Genomic DNA, 12,513 nt, shown 5'->3' with positions numbered 1-12,513 from the left:
GGTATATTTGTTGTACAAACAGGCTTTCAAGTAGTCCTACTTTTTCCTACTTTTCCTACTTTTTAGGTCTGTTCCTACTTTTTCCCTACTTTTTTTGAAAAAACTCCTACTATTCCTACTTTTTTTATCTAAGAAGAAAAAATATGTTAACAAATGTTGTTAGTCTATTTGTATAATGAATTTTGTTACATAATGTAAGGACTGATGATGTACTGGTGAGGCTCTAAAGATATTTTTAATATGCTGCTGATGACCTCTTCATTATATGAGTTGAATATTGACCTTGATATTGGAGCACAAGAGGTTGCAGGTAGCTATGTACAATGGGGACCTTAAAGCATCAAGAAAATAGAAAGACCTGATATATTATGTTGCTGTGTAATTGTGAGCAAATGTACAAATTCAGGCCCAGATCCAGAGCTGGAAAGAGGGTGCCTATGCCCCCACCTCCCCAGTTTGCTGAGAAGTGACCTATACTCATCAAAGTTGCACCCAAATATTTTGGCAAAGGATTAATATTTTCTCAAAATTTGAATTCAAAGGAGCACTAGAGGCTTCCATTCCATACCTATATTTCAGTATTTTCCAGGGGGAGAACCCACTGGCCTTCTGAAAAATAGGAAAATACCCCTGCACAGTACCTCAAAATTAAGACCAAAAAATGTGCCAGAACCCACCATTTCATACTTGTATTTCAAAATTTTTCAGGGGAAGAGCATCCTGACCCCCTTAAAATGACTCCTTATATACCTCAAAATTTAGACCAAAAAGATGCAACCAGAGCCTACCATTTTGTACCTGTATTTCAAAATCTTTCAGGGGCTGGGGGAGTCCTCTGGCCCTCCTAAAATGACTGGGATACCTCCTCCCATACCTCAGATTTAGACCCAAAAATGCACCAGAGGCCTCCATTTCATAACTGTGTTTCAAAATGTTCCAGGGTAACTGTCCCCTGACCCCCCTAAAATGTCTGGGATACCTCTTCCCATACCTAGAAATTAAGGCCTAAAAATGCACCCAGAGCCCACCATTTCATGCCTGAATTTCAAAATTTTTCAGGGGGAGAGCCTCCTGACCCCCTAAAATTACTGGGATACCTCTTCCCTTACCTCAAAATTAAGACCAAAAAATGCACCAGAGGCCTCAATTTCATACCAATATTTCAATATTTTCCAGGGGAGAACACACTGGGCCCCTGAAAAATAGGAAAGTACCCCTCCCAGTATCTCAAAATTAAGACCAAAAAATGCACCAGAACCCAACATTTCATACTTTTATTTCAAAATTTCCCAAGGGAAGTGCACCCTGACACCCATTAAAATGACTGGCATACCTCCTTTCATAATTCAAAATTTAGACCAAATGAATTCACCAGAACCCACCATTTTGTACCTGTATTTTAAAATTTTCAAGGGTGGAGACCTCTGACACTTCTAAAATGACTGGGATACCTCCTCCCATACCTCAAATTTAGACCCAAAAATGCACCTAGAACCCATGATTTCATACCTGTGTTTCAAAATTTTCCAGGGGGACAGCCCCCTGAAATGTCTGGGATACCTCTTCCCACACCTAGAAATTAAGACCTGAAAATGCACCAGAGCTCAACATTTCATACCTATATTTCAAAATTTTTTTAGGGGGAGAGCCCCCTGACCCCCTAAAATGACTGGTATACCTCTTCCCTTACCACAAATTTCAGACCAAAAATGCACCCAGAGCCCACCATTTTATACCTGTGTTTCAAAATTTTCCGGGGGCAGAGCCCCCTGACCCCTCCCCCCTAAAATGACTGGGACACATCCTCCCATACCAAAAACTTTAGACAAAACAATGCACTAGAGCCGCAGCATTTCAAATTTTTCGAACGGACAGCCCCCTGATCCTAAAAGGAAGGGAATACCCCTCCAGTAGTATCTCTCCAGTACTTCAGAAATTAGACATTATATCAAAAACATTTAAGGGAAAATCCCCTACATCACTCCCCCCAGCTTTGACAGAGGCCCTCCCTCCCATACCTAAGCCCTCTTGGTGCTATGCACTTTGCGGGTGAGGCGCGCCGGTGATGCTTTTATTCTAAATCTGGCAAGTTTGTTCTCATAAGTTCCTACTATTTATCATCAGATTCCTACTTTTCTCCTACTTTTTCATATCGGAGGCTCCTACTTTTCTCCTACTTTTTCATCAAATGTCACTTGAAAGCCCGACAAAATGACTTGATTTTACAGTGTAGCATCTTTGGATAAATCCTCTTCAAGATCTTTCCATCCTAAACTACTTTCATAAACTGCTTGATAGAACTTCAGTCAGCTTTATCTTTGATTGACATTTTATGATGTTATGTCTGGTTCCCAGCAGTAAACAAGAGCCTGTAGATAGGACTCATTTGGCAGCCCTTCCCCAACCCCCCGCCCCCCCCCAACCCCTTCTCTACTGTCATTTGGTAGGCGGTGAAAATAATTGATAGGGAGAGCACTACATCTCTTAGAAAGCTTGGAGAGTCACCTCACATAGCGGGGGAGGCAAACGTCATGAACAGGGGGAACCAGTCCAACAGTAAACACGCCATGTGACGTTAGTTCCCGCCCCACGGAGGTCACAGCCAGATGTAGGTTCTCCAATGGAGACGATGATTATTGTTATTTTCTGAATACTGAATGAATTGATCCCCGTTTGAGTATAATCGGATACAAACCAAAGACTGAACTTTATTAATTGAACATTTTATTTTCAACTTCGACTTTTATCTATCTATCTATCTATCTATCTATCTGTCTAATCTAATCTTATCTAATCTAATCTACTAATCTAATCTAATCTAATCTAATCTTATCTATCTCTATCTATCTATCTATCTATCTATCTATCCTGCAGCGCTCCTCTCTGCGAGTATTATTGCAGCTGCGCGCCTGTACAAGAAGTTAAAAGTAGATTGGATAGGAGGATAAAAGTAATACACGGTGTGTATTGCAGTATAAATACAGTTGATAGTGAAGAACAAGAAGGATTTACAGATAAAAGCAGTTTAAAAACAGGTCTATCATGTTAAGCATTGTGTACAAGTTTGGTCACACCCTGCTTAAACTGATTCAGGGTGGGGGCTTGCACAAGTTGTACTGGAAGGGCATTCCAAAGTACTATGGTGGCTGGGAAGAAAGAGTACTTATAGTAATTACAGGTAGTGAGGATTTGAGTATAGGAGTGGGGATGCATATGTCTTGTTAGACGGGATGGGGGGCTGACATAGGGGGGAGTGGCACAGCAACCAAACCATTCACTATCTTGTAGAACATAAGGAGGCGTGTCTTCAAGGGTACGCCATGTCAGCCGTTTTGCTGATAGTAACAGATACTCTATTCCAAAGGTTAAAAGTTTTGGCATACGATCTTTTGCGTACAAAGGCTGTTCCTTATGGAATAATTTACCACAGCATATAGGGGATATTCAGTCCTATAATAAGTTTAAAGTCAATATCAAAAAGCACCTTTTTTGCACAATGATATATGCATTTTAACATTATTGCAATTATTTCATGTTAGTATTTTTATCCAGTTGTGATTTCATTTTAGACTACAGTTAAGTTCAATAATTATCGGCAATAGTTTTATTAAGTGTATTTGCCTAATTGTGATACTTTTTATGACATACGATATTGTAATTGTTTTTCCACAAGTCTTTTATGATAAAGTTAACTGTGATAACAATGTCTTCCTTTGTCAAACTGTAATTATTATTATAAGGACCACAATGGAAATAAGAGACATCTTTGTCCCTTTTTTGTGTTATCCTTTGTGTATAATGTAGTTGGCATGGCAATATGGCATTATATTCAATTCATTTATTTTCTTTTACATATATGTTTTGATATCTGTTTTACCATGTTTTGTATACATTTTATGCAGAAATAAATCTATCTATCTATAGCATGTTTGTGACACTGCTGTAAGGGGAGTAGTCATGATTTATCCATCGCGCTGCCCTCCGCTGAATCATTTCGATCTGGTGGATGTTTTGTTGGGTGTAAGGGTTCCAAACACAGCTAGCATATTCTAGCTGTGGCCTGACTAGGGCTTTATAAGCTACTTCCCGAACTTTTGGGTTCTTGCATGGGATGTTTCGTTTAATGAAGTTTAGTGTTCGGGTAGCTTTGGACGTGACTAAATTGATGTGTTTATTCCAATTTAGATCTGAGGATATAGTGACCCCAAGGTACTTTGCATCAGGAACTGTTTCCAAGACTTGACCATGGAGTGTGTACTTTGATTCAAAAGGTTTTTTGACCTTGTTATGTTCATAACAGTGCATTTTGAGGGGTTGAACTCCATGTCCCATTTACTTTCCCATATCTGTAACCTATTTAAGTCTTGCTGGAGGATGTTTTCTTGGGCAGAACTATTTACAGTTATGTAGACAGCAGTGTCATCGGCGAATAACCGAACCTGTGAAATCAGATTTTCAGGCAGGTCATTAATGTAGAGTAAGAATAGACCCTGTGGGACTCCGGACGTTACTGGAACTTCTTCTGATGTTTCACCATTCACAAGGACAGACTGGCGCCTGCCAATCAAAAAAAGACTTGACCCATTGCAACGTGGTGCCCTGAACGCCATGTTGATGAAGTTTATACAGAAGTTTCAGATGGTTAACCTTATCAAATGCTTTAGAGAAGTCCAAAAAGATCAGGTCCGTCTGGTGGCCTTGAATTAAGTTTCGGGTAACTGCGTTTCGCATGACCTTTTCTCTCTGAACCCATGCTGTAGATCATAGAGAACATTGTTAACCTGGAAGTGCTTGGTAATATTAGAGGCTATGATGTGTTCCAGTAGGCCGGTAATTTGCAGGATTGCTTTTGTCACTCTTCTTAAATAAGGGAGTGACATTGGCCTTGGTCCAGTCAGCTGGGATAGTGCCCGTGTCAAGGGACCTTTGAAAGAGCTTAGTGACTAGTGGTGACATTTGTTCACTAAGATTTTTAAGAAGGATCAGCTTTAGACCATCGGGACCACATGCTTTATCTATTTTTAGGGACGAAAGGAGTTTCTGAACACCATTTATGCCTATAGTGACCTTTGGCATTTTGGGATGATTTGGTTGGTAATCAGTTGGTATGGAGAGTAGAGACTGCACTTTCATTTTACAGAGCTGGCCCAGTTTGAGAGGTGACATTGGGGTGAACACGGACTGGAATTGACGATTGAGGATATTGGCCTTCTTTTTATCATCCGTATGATTTTGACAATTTTCTAGGAGTGGAGAAATGACTTGGGAGTCTTGCTTGGCATTTTTGGCAAGGGAGAAAAGTTTCTTACGAGAGAAATTTTGACCTGTTTGTGGGTTATCCGGATCATCTTAACATTCTAGGACATAATCTATGTAGTTATCATGTGCTTTTTTGATATTTTTCCTGACAAGATTTTAAAATTTATGTAATGTTGTTTGACCTTTGAGTTGGTGTTGTTTTTGACCTTTTGGAACATCTTATTTCGTTTCCTAATCTGACGTTTAATGCTTTGGGCAATCCATGGTAGTTGGGGTCTTGAGCCTATTCTCTTGGTTGGAATGAATAGGTTCGTACCTTCGGATAGAACCTCTTTGAATTCTGACCATAGGTCTTCAACAGACCGTGTGTTAAAACCTTTAAACAGGGAAGGGGATTTTGGCTTTATGAACTGCTGAAATTTTGACCAATCTACTTTTTTATATGAGTGAACTAGGCGGGGTTTCATTTTATTGAACCTTGGCTTAATATCTGAGTGTACTTGTACTATATCATGATCGGACAATCCCGCCATAGTGTTTACATGTTTGACCAGAGTTGGGTTTGAGGTGAGGAAGAGGTCTAAAGTGTTGTTTAACCTTGTAGGGAGACTAACCATTTGCTGGAGAGAGAAATCATTTATGACAGAGATGAATTCTTCATAAATTCTACTGTGAGAGCAGCCAGGTTTCAGAGTTGGTGTACCCTCGGAGTCCCAGGACAGCTTGGGGAAATTAATTTTGCCTTTGAGTTTGGTGACCTTGTCTAAAGATAAAGATTTCAAGTATCATGTAAGTCAAAGAAGTATAAATATTTTTTATAACTCTTTGTGTATAGTAAGCTAATTGCGACACGTGGTAAGCTATGGGAGGTCACGTTAAAAAATATAACAATATCTTTCATAAATTCATGGAAAATATCATTTCATTTATTCATTTTTCTTAACCTTAATTTGTCGAGATCAAACTTGCCGAATGAATAGTCCATTAATCCAAAATCATCAATGATAATGAAAAATAATTAAAGCTGTGGGTTTGCAAAGATCTACACATATTTTTCTTTGTCTTTCGGCGAATATTTACTGTAAAACAAATTCATTATTGATCGAATAGACCAGAATAGAATATATCTCTAACGTAATTTATATTGTGCAGTCATGTCTTTTTGCCCTACGTACAGTGCGCATGCGCAAAAATTGTTTCCCGTTGCTAAGCAAATAGGTCTGTGTAAAAAGGTCTATACTGGCATGGTTCGAGCCATCCTCAAACGATCCTGAGCGCTCTAAATTACAGCAGTAACAGGGTACGAAACAATCTTCTAACATGAAAAATGCACAAAATTACGGGTTTTCACTTCCAAAAAATGCTAAAACTTATTTCATACAGACTCCAATGGTGACCTTAGGTGTGGCTCGAGTGTATCGCAGAATACAGCATTATATCTAAGGTCTAAAACATGTTCCAGTTTCGTAATGAGGCCTTTAGACGTATGCCGTCGACATCCTGAAAATTCGTCGGCAATGTAAAATGTACTGTTATTTGGACATGTATAGCAGCAACATATACACATATTTCAATGCATCCTCAAGCCCTCCTGAAACCTGTGAATTTCAGCAGCAGCAACAACACGGGTTTGAGTCCATTTTCAACACATTTCACCATTCTTCGCCGGCACATTATGCAAAAATTGTTAAAACTAATTTCATTTCGTTTTGACTTTTGTGGTATTTCAAATGTTTCTGATTAATCATCTCTAATTCATATGACTTTTTTTCGTTATGAATTCGGGTATAGATCTTTAGGATTAGTGTTATGAACTGCAAAGTCGTAAAAATGATTATGGAGAAACAAATTTGTTCCGACAATATATTTAAATCGTAGAAGTACCGTTTGATATATTTTTACCCTACCTGTTTCTTTTCCTTTCATTTGTTATTGTAAGTTCTAGCAAGGATAACTTTAAATTTAGGCGGAGAACTGTTTTGCCGATCCAACAAACACGTGCATTGAACTTACCTAGAACTGTACGTATGATTAGGCTGGCGATTATTCGCCAGACTATTATAACCATATATCGAGTTTCTGTAAAGTTCAACAGGTGCTGAGACTGACAACACAAAATATAATTTCATGCGCAATTCAAATAGTCCGCCACGTTTATCAGTTTTGCCATAGAGTTGTATAAAGATTGTTAAACTTACCTGTTTCAATAGATCTATTTGTTCAAACATGTTATAATAATGTTTTATTTTCTAATGGTAAATACTTGAAAGATATCATTAGAAAATATTACATAATGATGGTAAATTAATTCGCCTCTATGAATGAAATGTCCGTATGAATGGAACTTTTTCGTAACTCAACACTACTGACCGCTTCGTTATAAATTATGACCCCGGTCTATAAATGCTAATCAAACAAACGCTGGTTCCGAGAAACAATTGTCGATATGAGTTCTACTGCGCATTATTCGACGACCTGACAAGAAATATGAAATATCAATTAAAATGAACTTACAGTGATATAAGTTATGTCAGGTCTTATACAGAGGGCTTTAAGAATCTATTCTTTCAGATCATTTGCTATAGGCACTACGGGACGAAATCGCTGCGTGAATTGCCAGAGTAACGTGAGAAGAAACAAATGACCACATTCTACGTGTTATATACCTTAATAGGGTTAGGGTTAGGGTTAGGGTTAGTAGTTTTTTCTTTTTATTATTATTTTTATTATTGTTATTAGCGTACATGCTATATTTTGTTACAGAAATAATGTTTACATTTACAACAGAAACTATAACATTACTTAATTTAACAGCAGGTTTTTTAAGGATATTTTCATACTAAATTCGTTTTAAAGATTCTGACGAATTATGAAAGATATAATGTAAAAAGTACTTTATCACCAATTTGCTTAAAGGGCGGGGCGTAGATGTATGCGAGTTTTGTTTAAACACACGTTTTCAGCTGTTTTCAGGTTATATTAAGATAGTGGAGCCGTATTGGTAATGTTTAACAATTGCATTAACTTGATACTGTCCTTAAAGTAACATATTTTTGCACTGTGATTTATCTTTAAACCCGTTTCGCTGTTGCTTTTTTCTTCTTCTTTCTTTCTTCTTCTTCTTCTTCTTCTTATTATTATTATTTGTTAATTTTGTTTAAATTGTGTTGTTTTTTTCCTCCAGCTGAAACAGAGACAAATTTCAAAGTTTTAGCCATTGCGCAAAACGATCGCAGAGAATTCATTTTACCAAATATTTTTCTAAATGAAACCTCAACTGCGTAACAATTATAAGACACAAAATAAAATTGTCGATAACAATTTTGCTAGGGAGCCTCTGGGAAAAGGATTTAATCGGACAGAAATTAAGCTCCAACTCTTAAAAATTATGGCCTTGCTCTCTGCATTCATAAAGAACCATAGGGCAGAAGTAAAACCTACCTAGCTACATTTCTTCCAGACTTTGTAAACTTAAGAATAAATGTAAAATTAAGAACTGTTACAAATGTAACTAAGTATTTTCAAAGATGTCACCCTTCAGGTTAAATTCATTTTAAACAGCAAGAAATGGCTACTCAAAAAAAACATTTCCGCTTTTGTATGACAGATCAATGATAATAAGTCTTGAAAAAAAGAGTTTATCTTACTTGAAAAAAGAAATATAATGAACAAAGTTTGGTCCTAGTGGGGCCTGAACCTACACCCTCCTGAAAAATTAGTTAAAGTAATCTCATGGTAGGAATTGAATACTCTTTTTTAAAAAAATACATTACTACGGGTACGCCAGTTTTCCTAACCATCGTATTAGGAAAGAAACATGACTAGACAATAATCATTAACAGTCCGGTATGTAGCGTTATTCGAGCCCAAAATTTCCCTCATACCGACAAGAAAATCGTCCCACCTGATCAGTGTCCATACATTCATACATGATGTGTGTCGTGGAGGGGAGGGGGATTGCATATCGAAATATAGATGTTGTGTTTGATACCTTTATATTTTATCTGATATTATGTCCCTCAATGTTTATCATCGCTTCTTTAGAAATCTATATAAACGGTTATGGCACGCGAATTGTCCAATAATAACGTGAACTTAGGTTCACGGTCGAAAACCTAGGATTGACAATCGATAAAAACAAACTAGGTTTTTCGAACGTAAAACCAGGTTTTTCTAATACTTACCCATATTTTTGAGCGAAAACACGTCCAGGTTTCAACTAGGTTTTTCAATTGAACTTTGAATTTCGGCCGTTATTCAAAGTTCACGAGCCTGAACCTATGTTTACGGGAGTAAACCAGGGTTCACGAGTGTAAAGCATGGTTTATGAACGTGAACATAAGTTAACGATGAGAACTTAGGTTAACGACCGTAAACAATGGTTCTCGGCAATCAGATTATACAATAATTACATTCTTGGTCGAAAAACTAGGATAATCGAATACTAACATAAATTTTCGAGCGAACACACGGGATAACTATAGTTTACTGTCTTGAACTAATGTTTACGTCCGATAAACTTGGTTTCTCGATTGAACTTTAACTTGGGTGTACAACGTGAACCTACACTTACAAGCATGAACTATGGTTTACGAAGTTCGTGTCTAAGCAATTTCGAAAGAATAGGTTTACATGCTTTTACGTTCGAAAAACCTAGTTTATCCATCGTTAAACCTAGTTTTTCGACTGTGAAGCTGGGTTCATGTTATTTAAGAAATAATATATCCCATTTAGTGATTTGTCGCTGAATAAATCATTGTTTGCAGTTCAGATGCGAAGGAATTATATCGCGAGGGCGGGGTCCGAGTGATATAATAATATGCATGTGAACGACAAACAATGACTTTATACAAGAGCGAATCACTAAATGAGATATGTTATTTCGATTCTAACACGTTACCAAGGATTATAAAGTACATCCTTGACGGCATAAATTAAATATTTGCCCGTTTTCAATCGGTTTCTTTTCCAGCGCGGCACTATGCCGTTTGACGCTGTGACGTAATAATTGTGACGTCAGAACAGTGAATTGTTGTATAATAATTAACTGTTTTCAGCCTACTTTGTTTAATAGGAAAATGAATTGGATCGTGTTAAAATTTTGGACAATTTCCATACATGTCACGTCCGTAAACTATGGTTCACTATCATAAACCTAGGCCCACGGTCGTAAACAGGGGTTCATGTTCATAAACTCGTAAATATAGGTTCACGGCCGTAAACCATAGTTGATTTTTAATTCTAATATATCGACCGTACACCATGGTTAACATTTGAAAAACTAGGTTTCTCGAATATAAACAATGAATTTCGCTCGTTATCCTATGTGGTTTGATTGGATTACGTGCTCGGAATTTGACTTTTTTGTAAGATTTTAATTTTTGCGGTTTCAGATTTCCAAGTGAGAATTATGTGCCGTTTGTATCACTAATGAAGCAAACACAATGTATTTTTCACCATCTATAGTCTGTAATATCCTTACACTACCTTCACAAGTTAACTAAGATGGTTCATCACAACAATACCCTATGCTCGCAAGTTTGATATGGAGAACCCTTATAATATCTAAGATTTTGCAAACATCCTTCCCGCACAGTTTTAATTCAGTGTTTTGTGGTAGCCAGCCTTTCTGTACTTTCAGTACTTTGATTTTATTATGCTGGCGATATTCACCAGACTATTATAACCATGTATCGAGTTTCTGCAATGTTCAACAGGTGCTGAGACTGACAACACAAAAATAATTTCATGCGCAATTAAATAGTCCGCCACGTTTATCAGTTTTGCCATAGAGTTGTATAAAGATTGTTAAACTTACCTGTTTCAATAGATCTATTTGCTCAAATATGTTATAATAATGTTTTATTTTTCTAACGGTAAATACTTGAAAGAAAGATAACATTAGAAAATATTACATAATGATAGTAAATTAATTCGCCTCTATGAATGAAATGTCCGTATGAATGGAAGTTTTTCGAAACTCAACGTTGACCGCTTCGTTATAGATTATGACCTCGGTCTGTAAGCAGCTAAGGAAACAAACGCTAGTTCCGTGATGAATTATACTGCGCATTATTCAACGACCTGACATAACGTGGAAAATAAGAAATATGAAATATCAATTAAAATGAACTTATAGTGATATGAGTTATGTCAGGTCTTATATTTAGGGCTTAAGTTTTAAGAATCAATTCTTTCAGATCATTTGCTATAGCTACTAAGGGACGTAATCGCTGCGTGGAATTGCCACAGTAACGTGAGAAGAAACAAATTCCAACATAATACCTGTTTTTTTTCTTTTAGGCTATTTTTATACTAGTAAATTCGTTTTAAACCTTTTGACGAATACTGAAAGATATAATGTAAAAAGCGCTTTGTCACCAATTTGCTTTAAGGGTGGGGGTGTAGATGTAAGCGAGTTTTGTTTAAACACACGTTTTCAACTTTTTTCAGGTTATGAAACCTCAAAATATTGCGTAACAATTATAAAACACAAAATAAAATTGTCGATAACATATTTTCTGGGGAACCTCGAGTAAAAGGATTTAATCGGACAGAAATTAAGCTCCAACTCATTGAAAAGTATGGTCTTGCTGTATGCAGTCATGAAGAACCATAGGGCAGAAGTAAAACCTACCTACCTTCATTTATTCCAAATTTTGTAAACTAAAGAATAAATGCAAAATCAAGAACTTTTACAAACGTTACTAAGTATTTTCAAAGATGTCTAAACATTCACCCTTCAGGTAAAATTAATTTGAAACAGCAAGAAATGTCTAATCAAATAAAACATTTCCGCTTTTGTATGACAGAACAATGATAAGTCTTTAAAAAAACAACAGTTTATCTTACTCGAAAAAAAGGAATATAATGGACAAAGTTTGGTCCTAGTGGGGCTCGAACCTACGCCCTACTGAAAATTAGTTAAAGTTATCTCATGGTAGGAACTGAATACTCTCCAAAAAAGGAGTACATTATTACGGGTACTTCAGTTTTCCTAACCATCGTATTAGGGAAGGAACATCTTTAACAGTCCGGTTTACAGCGGAGTTCGAGCTCAAAATTTCCCTCATACCAACAAGAAAATCGCCCCATCTGATCAATGTTCATACATTCACACATGATGTGTGTGTGGGGGATTGCATATCGAAATATGGATGTTGTGCTTGTTACCTTTATATTTTATCTGATATTATGTCCCTGAATGTTTATTATCGCTTCTTAGAAACTTATACCGGTAAACGATTATGGCAC

This window comes from Mercenaria mercenaria, chromosome 12, assembly GCF_021730395.1.
Source record: "Mercenaria mercenaria strain notata chromosome 12, MADL_Memer_1, whole genome shotgun sequence".
Taxonomy (NCBI): Eukaryota; Metazoa; Mollusca; class Bivalvia; order Venerida; family Veneridae; genus Mercenaria; species Mercenaria mercenaria.
This window is presented reverse-complemented; position numbering follows the sequence as displayed.